Source organism: Corvus brachyrhynchos, unplaced genomic scaffold, assembly GCF_000691975.1.
Source record: "Corvus brachyrhynchos isolate BGI_N302 unplaced genomic scaffold, ASM69197v1 scaffold69, whole genome shotgun sequence".
NCBI lineage: Eukaryota > Metazoa > Chordata > Aves > Passeriformes > Corvidae > Corvus > Corvus brachyrhynchos.
In genome coordinates, this window is record NW_008240228.1 from 2,927,390 (window position 1) to 2,938,272 (window position 10,883).

A 10,883-nucleotide genomic window follows, 5' to 3' on the forward strand; every position below is an offset into this window, starting at 1 on the left:
CAGCACCGAATCCAGCCCAGCTCCACTGGAATCAGAAGCATCCCACCATGCCTAATGCACATAACAGAAACAGAACCTGCTTCCCAACTGGTTTTAATCATCTACAGCTTTCTGGGCAGAATGGCCACTGGGCCCTGAAATCTCTCATGTTCCATGTAAACACATGAGTACAATCTCATAAATTTAATGAAGAAAATCAGTTTCTTTCTAGTCATGCAAATACCAAAAAATCTCTCTCTCTCTTTTCACCAGTTAAGTATTTCTTCAGAAGCTTATTTGTGTCCAAAATCTCCAGTGGCCCTTTCAGTGAGACTGTAAATTCTTTGAGGGAAATGCTTAGAGCCAGAGTGAAGCCTCAGTTACAGAAACACTGAGCAGCTTGTAATTCACAGTAACAGAACAACTGATGGGGGAATGGACAGCAGCTGCAGCCTCAGGTCTGTCCTTCATTCCACAACTGGGTGTAAATGCTAAAATAAAGAAAACCCTACAATTTTCATTTTTCTCATGTTTTAAAGAAAAAGAATTTTTTTTTTAAGTGAATAAACTGGTCTTAAGTACCTTGATGCCTGCTTTATTTTGTAAAGGATCTTTAATTTGATGTTCCTCACTTCCTGGACACCTGGCCAGGTATCACAAGATTTCAGCTGCACCTGAACACCAAGGCAGGTGTGGAGACATCAAATTCTGATGCACCCAGTGTTCATTCTGGCCACAACACACATTTCTTCACTACTGTTCAGTAAAGCATGAAGTGTTTCTTCAATTGTCACCTGACCTTTACTGTCACCTTAAATATACCCCATGGGTTTCCTCTCTCTTCATGACTTAACCCCCTATTAACCTACCAGGAGAGCACTTACTTTTGCAAAAGACCCAGCTAAATCATAATGATCCTGCAAAAGGATGGACAACCTTCATCAAGACTCTGGTCTCGTCAGTGGAGCTTTTTTAAATTTTATTTTTATTTTCAAGAAGAAGACAAGTTTTCATCCACAGGGATCTAACATTCAAGTTTCTTTGTCACCTATCACTCTGAAATGCTCAGAGAGAATGACCTGACAGCAACACACTTCTGCAAGTCTGTGACTTTCCCATTGATGGATACTTGGTTACAGATAATCACCTCCTTGAGTTAACCCAGAGTATAACTTTAGAATTCCAATAAGGACCTTTTGCCTCCTTCTAATTAAAAGCGAAGTACAAGCGCCCAGTTTAGAAAATTGGACACCATTAGAGTCTTAATTTAAACATGACAATTTTAGTCTGTCGATATACTGAAATGATCATTACCTACCAAACCTTCACTCATTTTGTGCCAAAAAGGAACTTCAACCATAGTTCATTAGGTAATTTTAGACACACAACTGTTAACATTTTTCAGACATGAATTGCCTGTATATCCCTAGTCTGGCTGTGTAGTTTCTAAAAAGATCCTTTCTTTTTACGTTTTTTTTCAGGATCTAGGAGTATGGAAAAAAAAACCCAAAACAACAGAAGAGCCACAAACACGCAAAGGCAAAAGGAAAACCTGAAAAATTCCCTGTCATTCTCGCACTTGGGGACAGGAAACCACACTGAGTGATGTGGTGTCAGCACCCTGCCTCCCAGCAGCTCCTGCCTTCCAGGGGCCAGGCTGTTCCAGCCAGGGCCTCACTGCCACATCTCTCGCTCTCATGTGAGGCTTCTGAGAAACCCCAGCTCCTTCCTGGAGTGGAGCCTTGCCAGGGACATCAGTCTGTTGCTGCTGACACACTCCACACATAATTCGGTGGCTTCCTGCTCGAGGCATTACATAATTTGAGCCTCTGGCATGTCTTTCTGGAACATTTCATGTACTCACTCACAGGATCAGCAGCATCTTCAGCTACCAGATAGCTCTGCACCTTTTCTGCACTGACTCTGACCTGGATGGCACTGACTACAGGCACAGATGGCTGTTTATCCCAAGTAAAGAAAACCTTGGCAGTATGACTCCCAAAACAGACAAAAAAAGCAGGTAACCGCACACAGTTAAACACAATTAATGGTCATAGGAATACCACAATGGAAATCACTTTCATAAACCACAGAATTCTCTCAAGGGCTGTTGCATTCAGCTTCACTAAGTCAGAAACTTATTAATCAAAGAGAGCATACAGCCTCCTGCTAATAATACCACATACAACTGACCCTTAAGTCCTAATCTGCCTCCAGCCATGAAGTCATGAGTCAAGGAAGTTCTTGACTCCGGATCAATGTGCATATAACTAAATTGAAAGGTAAAATCACTCCTTGATGTTTGCTGAGCAAGATTCAGGACACTGCACTCCCGAAACAGGCAGACTATTTTCACAGAGATGTCAAGTACTTGGAGCCCAGAGATTCTCTTTCATGAAAAGCATATCAATTGATAATAAAGTGCACCCTCCAAAACAATTTCTAGATAATAGAATCTTTTAGACCTTTTTGTACAGAGAATGAGTTATATTTATAGATAAACCCCACATAATTTAAGCCAAGCAATAAACAACAGCAGCATTTGTGCAATATAGAACAGTTACTACAAACTCTTATCAGTATGCAAATGTAATAGAACTAAGAAACACAATCTGCAATTTGACTCAGAGAATTTCAGTATGTCTTGGATGTAATTATATACTATCCTGCAGCTCCTGCAGGGAATTTTACCTATGGTTTAGGAATGTTATTATTTTTTTCTTCTTTTTTCTAGGAGGGGGGTGAAGAAAAAGTACTCAATTTTTAGTCACCTATAATAATTCTCTGGAACCAAAATCATCATGCTGCAGTTTAAGAGGCTTTCAATCTATGAAATTACTCACTGCTGATGAAAGTATTAACAATCCAAGGACTTCATTTACAGCATTACAAGGAATCCAGGTCAATTATGGGTAAATGCTTTTACTCTGCTTGGGCCAATGAAATGAATTATTATCATGAAAACCTGCACTCCCACCAAGAGTAAAGTTTAAGGGTGTCTCACCATAATTCAAAGAGAACAGAAAGGAAAGAGCAATCCTAGACTCCAAAACAGAAACCGGACACCTAATGCAGGCACTGGGAACATGCAGCAGGTGAAAAGATGGGAAGAGGATGGATACTCCTTTCAGGCCAGCAAGCCAGCAGCTGCCAGCACTTCATATCGCTAAGATAAAATCTAATGTCTCCAGGGAAAGCTCAGCATCATCACATAAATCCTACCACAGCCTAATCATTCTTTTTGGGATGTACTCCGTGTTCCAGAAACTGGGAGCCTGCTCCTTGCCAATCTCGCTCTGAAATGTAGGCCAGCAGCTCTAACGTAGCATGTTGTGATCTACACTTTTATTATCCCAATCCTCCTCAACAGCAAGAGAAAGGGATTAAGCAGCATTATTTTTCTCCCTGCATATTTACTGAGATAATTACATACCATACTATAATACAAGATTATTTTGCACAGTGCAAAATAACACAGAATGGGCCCGTCATTCTATGGAAACCTCTTGGTCCCATCACTCTTGGGAGAGTACATGGCTGATCACATTGGGCATGCTCCTCCAGGAAAGTTTAACAGCAAATTCTTCCAAATGTACCAAATAGATGCACTCAGCTTCTTCATATAATCCCCTTCTTTTGGCAATCATATTTTTTAAATTATTTCACAAAACATTATTAATATCTAAAGCCATCTGTGTTTCTAGAGAATGCTCCTTTCCACACTCTCTTTCCTTCCTACTGGGCTGCACAGTAAAGATTTTTTTATTTACAACCACTTTTATGCCAGCAGATGTTACACCACACAAAACTGCTTTGCTGCAAGTTCAAGAAGAAAGTGGTGGGAAGAAGTTTACATAACCAGACATCATCGACAAAAGCAAGAGAGCCTGGCAAACCACAGGCCATAGTCATTTAATTCACACAAACCTCTCTTCCCCTTTCTCACTCTGCTTTCCAATTTGTTTTAATTCCATAGGAGGATTTGACTGGTAGTCACTCCATAATGCATTGCAAGGTTTAAATGCCAGCAGCTTTTCTTGTCTTGACAAAATGTACAGAGCTGAAATTTAATTACAACTGGCTCAAATGCACTTTTGTTTTGCTTCTACCCACCTGGAACACATAGCCGGTTTAAAGTAAACATGTTTAGTCACTGGATAATATGAAGTATAAAAGAAAAGTTACACTGTAATAAACAGAGATACACTTCAAAACAATTTTGATTTCTTATCTCAGAACCTGGCTGCAACCAGCTAGCTGAAAGTGGCATTACCGTGATGGAAATAGCGTGGTATTTCAATGCAAGAAAGTAAACATATTCTCCCAGATACTAGCACAGGAGTTGAAACCCACCCAAGAAAACCATTTGCATTATCGGTGTGCATTATTCTGCCCCAACGTTTTGACACTGAGTTTAAACATTAAGCTGTGAGTACAATGCCTCTTTTTTAAACTAATGCAATTTCTTGGGGCAAAATCTGATATGGCCAGCCAGATTTCCTGAGTGCTAGTTTCTCCCAAGGAAAAAAAAAAAAAAAAGGGAGACATCAGTTTAATTTTGATTTGTCCAGTAAACAGATCAAAGCATTGCAGCTCTGCAGTGGAGGTTTACAAAGCCTCATTGTACAAACATCCTGGGCCTGATGCTGCTGGCTGCACTGAAGCAAATCTCATCTGATGGCAGCCAGCGCTGGTTTGTGCTACATTGTCCAATGCAAAAATTTACACTTTAAAGGGAAGTCAAAATCTTTGAAGTCCCACTTGATCAAAAATTATTAAAACATGCAGCTTGATTTTTTAGGCTGATCTTAACCACATGTAGCTGGAAATGTTTCACACTTCTTTTCTGTTGCTTATATACCAAAAAACTGTGTTCAGCTTTTGGCTCCTCCTATTCGAGTGGAATAAATTCTTTGGGTGAAGGAGCATTTTTAACAAATATGTACAACGCCTAAAAAAGAGATTCCAGAAGCACTATTAGATCACTGAGAGCTTCAAGACTGCAAAGTGTAAATAATTTTTAGCATAGCTGAAACATCTTTCTAGGTCTTTGCTTTGTAAGATTGCAATTTCTGCCCAGCCTCTTTATTTATTTTCTCATCCAACTGTGCAGTTGAGCTTGTTCAGGGTTTGCTGTTTGGTGCCTTTCACAGAACACAAAGAAAGAGGGAGGAAACAGAAATTACACGACCCATATAAATTAGTTTTAAAACATTCAACGTTAGGCCTGATGTCCGCAGCTACTTTGATTCTTTGCAAAAGAAAATTCCTTTTTATATGTACATACGGTTTTGACTTGAGTGTCCCTTTAAGCCAGCTTTGCTGATTCAGACTGTGTCCATACCATTGCCAAAGGAAGAAAAAAAAAGAAGAAAAAGGTGTTCCTGAGATATGTTCTGACTTAAAAGATTTAAATAGGGAATCCTCAAACTCAGAAACAACATCAAGAAACACATTTTCATTTCTGCTGCAAGACTGCTGTCAATGTCCATAAGCAAAAAGACTGCTTGACAAATATCCTGTAACAGACTGTGCTTCTAAAACTGAAACTTTGCTCTTTCTGGGCTAAAAATCAAAACTGGATCTATTGCATAACAAAGGTATTAAAGATAATGGCCTCTAAGACTGCATGGCACATCAGTGGGAGCAGTGTAAGCAATGCCTTGCTCCATACATTAACCTGCACCCCTGGGAGTTTATCCAGGTAGAGCGTGTCCATGTTCCTGATTTGCTACATTCTGATCTCCAAGTCAAGGTCAAGAAGTAATTCACCAGGATCCCCATTGCTAACACACATGGGCTGCAGGCTTTGGGGAAGTCATCTCACCACGCTAAAAAAGGTATCAACAATTGGAGTACAAAGAGATGAAATTGTCTGAAAGCTGCTTTATACCTTTAGATACTTCAGCATGTTGAACTGAACAACATGGATGCCATTTCTTTTTAATCTGCATAAATCAGTTTTGTATATATATTCTAATTAAAAATGCTGTGTTGCAGTGTATTCTCTCATCTGAGTATCAGCAAATGGGCACCAGCCAGGTTGAATAAAAAATAATAAAGACTGCAATGTAATAAATGCCATAAAATAAATAATGCAAGGATAGTCCCTGCCCCAGAAACCTTGCAATTTAGGCCATGAACAAAGAATCCTTAAGGGATCATACGAAACCTACCTAACATTCCTGAATTGACATTTACATTGTGCTGTACTTCAGTTCATACTTTCAAGGCTAGAACTATGCACTTGTTCTGATGTGCACTGCTGAAAGCTGCTCTGGATCTCGTGGTTCACAATGAGCCTTCATGTCAGGCATTATCGTGACATTTAAGGTAGATATTGAAAAAATACCTAATCAGAACACTGTGGGTGAGGGTTTGTGTCTTATTGTATTTAACCCAAGTCGAGCTTTAGAACAAATAAATCTGATTTTTAAAGGGCACTACAACCAGCTCTGCCCATGCCCAAAAGACATGGGGAGAGGGAAAGGGGACTAGGTGGTGGAATTACCAAAACAATACCAAGTAACAAATAAAGAGCTTTCAGGCTGGGCCCCTCTCCTCCTGTGTCACAAAGGGTTACCTGTTCTAACCCAGGAATATTACCATTGCTCCTACAGGATCAAATGTGTCCTAACAGCAGCTCCATGCTCTCCTGAAACTGAGCTAAAAATTAGTTTTGAAATTATATCAGGCTCAGCGTGATCCTCTAGCATTCCAGCAGTATCTCTCCATCCTGACAAAGTGAAATCTTTTGACATCTGATCTTACAAACAAGAAGGCTTGGGCCAGCTTTGTAGACATACACTTTGTTTTGGAAGGGATAGATGGAGCCCCATTGGATATGTAGCCCATAGGGAACAAATAAAGTTCTGAAGCCAAATTAACTATTTCACCTGCAAAAACTACAGACTGATTTAATCAATCTCCAGCTCTGAAGGACTGAAGGGTTTGTGCACTTGCAGTGTGCTGTACTCAGGTCAGTTTTATTTCTCATACATGGCATATTCCCCTGCCAAGTCCTGACACTGTTTGGATTCTCGTTACCTTTCTTTCATCAGGTCAAATTTCAAGATTTAAAAAAAAAAATAAAACACACACTGCCAAACAATAAAAGAGAAGCTATTATCTATCAGATAGAATGGCTTTTTTCCATTATTTTCCTTTTGAAAGGGGGAAGGAATGAACCATTAAGTGGACAAACACCATTTTGGCCTATGAATCATCCCTGATAAAACTGCAGATGCACAAACCCAGTCAACAGTATTACAGTAAGAGAGAATAGATAAATTTCAACAACCATCCAAAAGGCCCCTTAGATGAGGCACGATGATTTTGAATTGAATTTTGAGATGCAAGGCTCAAATGAACTCCGGTTACTTGCTTGCAACACCCACGCTCTGTCAATAGACAGTGCTGAAAAGGAAGAGCCAAATCTTGTTAAAATTATGCTTCAGTCACTAAGAGAAGTGCTAATTACCAGCTGGACTGAAGACCACTGAGATAAGCAAAACATTCCCTGCCAAAGCCCTTTAGACAACATTCTTTAGTTTCTAAAACCCAAGATGTGATGATAGCAGGAAGAGATGGAAGGAAGAAAAGGATTAATCCACTTTCAGTGATGTTTAAATAAGACTTGCTTTAAATGATTTAAAATTAACTGAGAAGCATTATCTTTTCATCAACTTCTACAAGAAGAAAAGCAGCCAGAAATTTGTGTAATTAATGTGTTATGCATGTATACAGAAGCTCTTTTTAATTGAAACTATAAATTGGCTTTTCAGTAACTGAAAGATTTTAGGTAATAGTTTATGAAATCAAGAAATATTATCAGAAAAGTGGTTATAATTTAAATTAACAATCACTTTTTAAGGAGGAGATGTAGCTTACCTGAAAAAAATAGGTCCACAATTTTAAAACTTTTTAGGTATATAGTTTTATAGCTCTTCAAAAAACAAGCACAAAACTGACACCTTGCTCTGATCATTACTTCCAGTAATGCTTTGAAGAAATACTTCCACAGATCTTTTAAAGGAGCCAGACAAAGCAATACCTTCAAGATGCAAGTTTTGGTTAAAATTTCAAATTATTCATGAAGGTCTTCATGAGCATTTAAATGCTGTTAAAGGTATGGACTATTCTTTTAGATGCATCCTTTTATATTAAGGGAATACAACTCCCTGAAAGGAGGCTGTAGCCAGGTGAGGGTTGGCCACTTCTCCCAGGAAACCAGTGGCAGGACAAGAGGACATGGTCTCAGGCTGTACCAGGGGAGGTTTAGGCACAGAAGGGCTGATTAGACACTGCAATAGGCTGCCCAGGGGCATGGTGGAGTCACCACCCCTGGAGGTGTTTAAGGAGAGCCTCAACGTTGCACTCAGTGCCATGGTGGTGTTGTTTCCTAGGTTGGATTTAATGATCTGAGAGATCTTTCCCAACCTAAAAGATTCTGTGAGAATTAAATAATTCAAAAAGGAAACCCACAAAAAGGCTAATGTAGTTTCACGCAACTAGAAAAAAAAGTCTCATATCTTGTACTACTATTGTCTTCTGTAAAGAAAACAATTCCACTTAAAAACAAGAGAATGAAAACACCCAGCAAACATTCTGACACTAAACTACAGTGGGATGGAGCCAATTCCTTAAAACCAAATAATGTAACTGCTAACACAGCAATGCAATTTCCTCTGCCATTTCTACCTGTGAGAATCAAAAACTGTTTTCCAGTTTTCAAAAGCCTTAAAAGTATTGCCACATTGCTCAGCACCTGAATCATGGAAAACCACTCACGGAATCAATCATCTGATGATTCAAAATTACCTGAAAACATACCTGTATGTTTTTCCACATAATTTCAGATCAATTCAATTGATGTTTTTAATGTGTCAGGTATCTGAGAGCTGCACTTAGGTCTTTGTTTTCACAATATTATTATTCAGTTGTTCCACTGTGGGGAGGGGAGGTGGTTATTCCAGATTAAAGTGAGTAGTGTCTTTTCAAGGGTAAATTAGAAATTAAAGCAGGATGAGATCAGGGAAGATTACCAGGCACTGTTTACAAACTGAGCATAACTAAATCAAAGGTATATAAATCAGAGCATGTATTTCTTGGCAGATTGCTTCAGTTTTGAAAACTGAAGTGTCACAGGCTTCATTAAAAAAAAAATCCCCAGCAATAAAGCTCACCTTTTTTTTCAGAAGTAACCTATTTCATGCCAATTCACAGCTACTCCTGTAAAGTATTGCTTTCACCTCATGTGTTTTAAAATACAAAAAGCATTTACAAAATAAATACATGTGTTTGTACAGCAAAGAATTACTGCAAACATATACTTTTGATTTTCCCACATCTGGAAATGCAATTAGGTTACATGAGGCTTTTAGTTCATCATGGAAAAAGCAGTAAGAAACTAATACACAGGAATCCACACAAAACAAACAAAAAAAATCATTACAAATAAGAAGAACAAACTTTTTCAAGTCTTTAAAAAAAAGAAAAACCCACCAAAAATATGTCCCTCCAAACCCTGAATAAATCAACTGGTAGACTGTCACTCTAGCCAAAACCCAAAAGATCATCTTTTTTCTGAGACTGCAATTCAAAGAATCAGCACCTAAAATGAAGATGCAGCAGAGAATATTTAGTTTTTTCACATGATTTGGACTACCAGATAAAGGTCTATGTGAGCTGTGATTCCTCTATCCACATGGGGACCACAATTCTGCAGTACAAACTTCATTAGTAAGAATTCTTCCAAATGAACTCAACCACACCAGCAGAGCTGAAGATTTATCCCTTCCATACCCAGCAAACACAAACATGCAATAGGAACAACACCCAGCATTTCCCCACAGTAATGATCACCCAGCTCTCCAGAGAGATAAAGGCAAAATGTAAGGGACTGATCCTGCTGTTATCCTTTCCTACCTCTCTAAGCCTCTATGCATCTTCACTCCCTGCTGGATCCACAGGCATCTCTGTGATCATCATTAGCAGCTGAGGTCACAGGAGTGCCATTGGAGGTACTGTCTCCCAAGCACGCAATCCATACATCCACTCACAAAAGCACCAGTACAGCTCACAGATCCCACCAGCACCACACCAACTTATTAACTCTCCCTGGGGCAGGGCCAGTTAAGTAACATATGCTTCTTCCAAGGTGCCAGTCTTCATTAATTCCACAGGGAAGAGATAGTATTACTCCCTTAAAAGCAGTGCAAATACTCCCACTACCTGATGCAAAGACTAATTTAAGACATTTTCTTGCATAAAGACACACAGATGAAATGGCACACAAACTATTTTCATATGGCTTTTCTAGTTAAGCTCATGCTCTCGTTAGGATATCTCAAAGGAGACCATTTTATCAACATCTGTTTACCAGGCTTGACACATATGCCAATTCCAGCACTTTCTCAGCTTCTAAAGAAAAACAAAGAAAAAATTAAAAGCATGCAGAGCCAAACATACACAATACTTCAGGACGCATCCAAGTAGACAGGAGTCTGCTTGAGAAAAGCAAAATTATACCAGTGATGTGTGAACGCAGAGGAGCAGCAACCTGTACCACTGAAAAAAACTTTGCTGTTTGTCCTCACCTGGGCCAAGGTCTTCTCAGAAGCACTATCTCTTCCCAGCCACCTGGTACAGGCACAGGTCATCAAAAAGCTACTCTGTATTTCAGAGCCAAAACCGAGAGCATCAGCAAAAAGAACAGCCAGAGCCAGACTCTGCTACATACTGCCAGATTTGAAGGGCTTGGGGAAAAAAAGAAATGAATCTCTTTATCAGTTCAGTTGCAGCAGAGAGATTCCAGGACCTTCCCCTGGGCAAACGCAGATGTACAGCGGGGACTGCTCCTTGCCAGCCCCAGACCAAGCAGAGGAGGCCACCAGGGTCCCCAT

At 39.5% G+C, this 10,883-nt stretch overlaps 1 protein-coding gene across 4 annotated transcripts in view; it reads right to left on the reverse strand.

Moving 5' to 3' along the window:
- PLCB4 (phospholipase C beta 4) overlaps positions 1-10,875 on the reverse strand; it is a 179,541-nt gene extending 168,666 nt beyond the window's left edge. For all 4 annotated transcript variants that reach the window (XM_008642015.2, XM_017745246.1, XM_017745249.1 and 1 more), the window contains exon 1: positions 10,578-10,875. The gene's annotated coding sequence lies outside the window, so the exon portion shown is untranslated. The remainder of the gene's footprint in view (positions 1-10,577) is intronic.
- Positions 10,876-10,883: the final 8 nt, after the last annotated feature.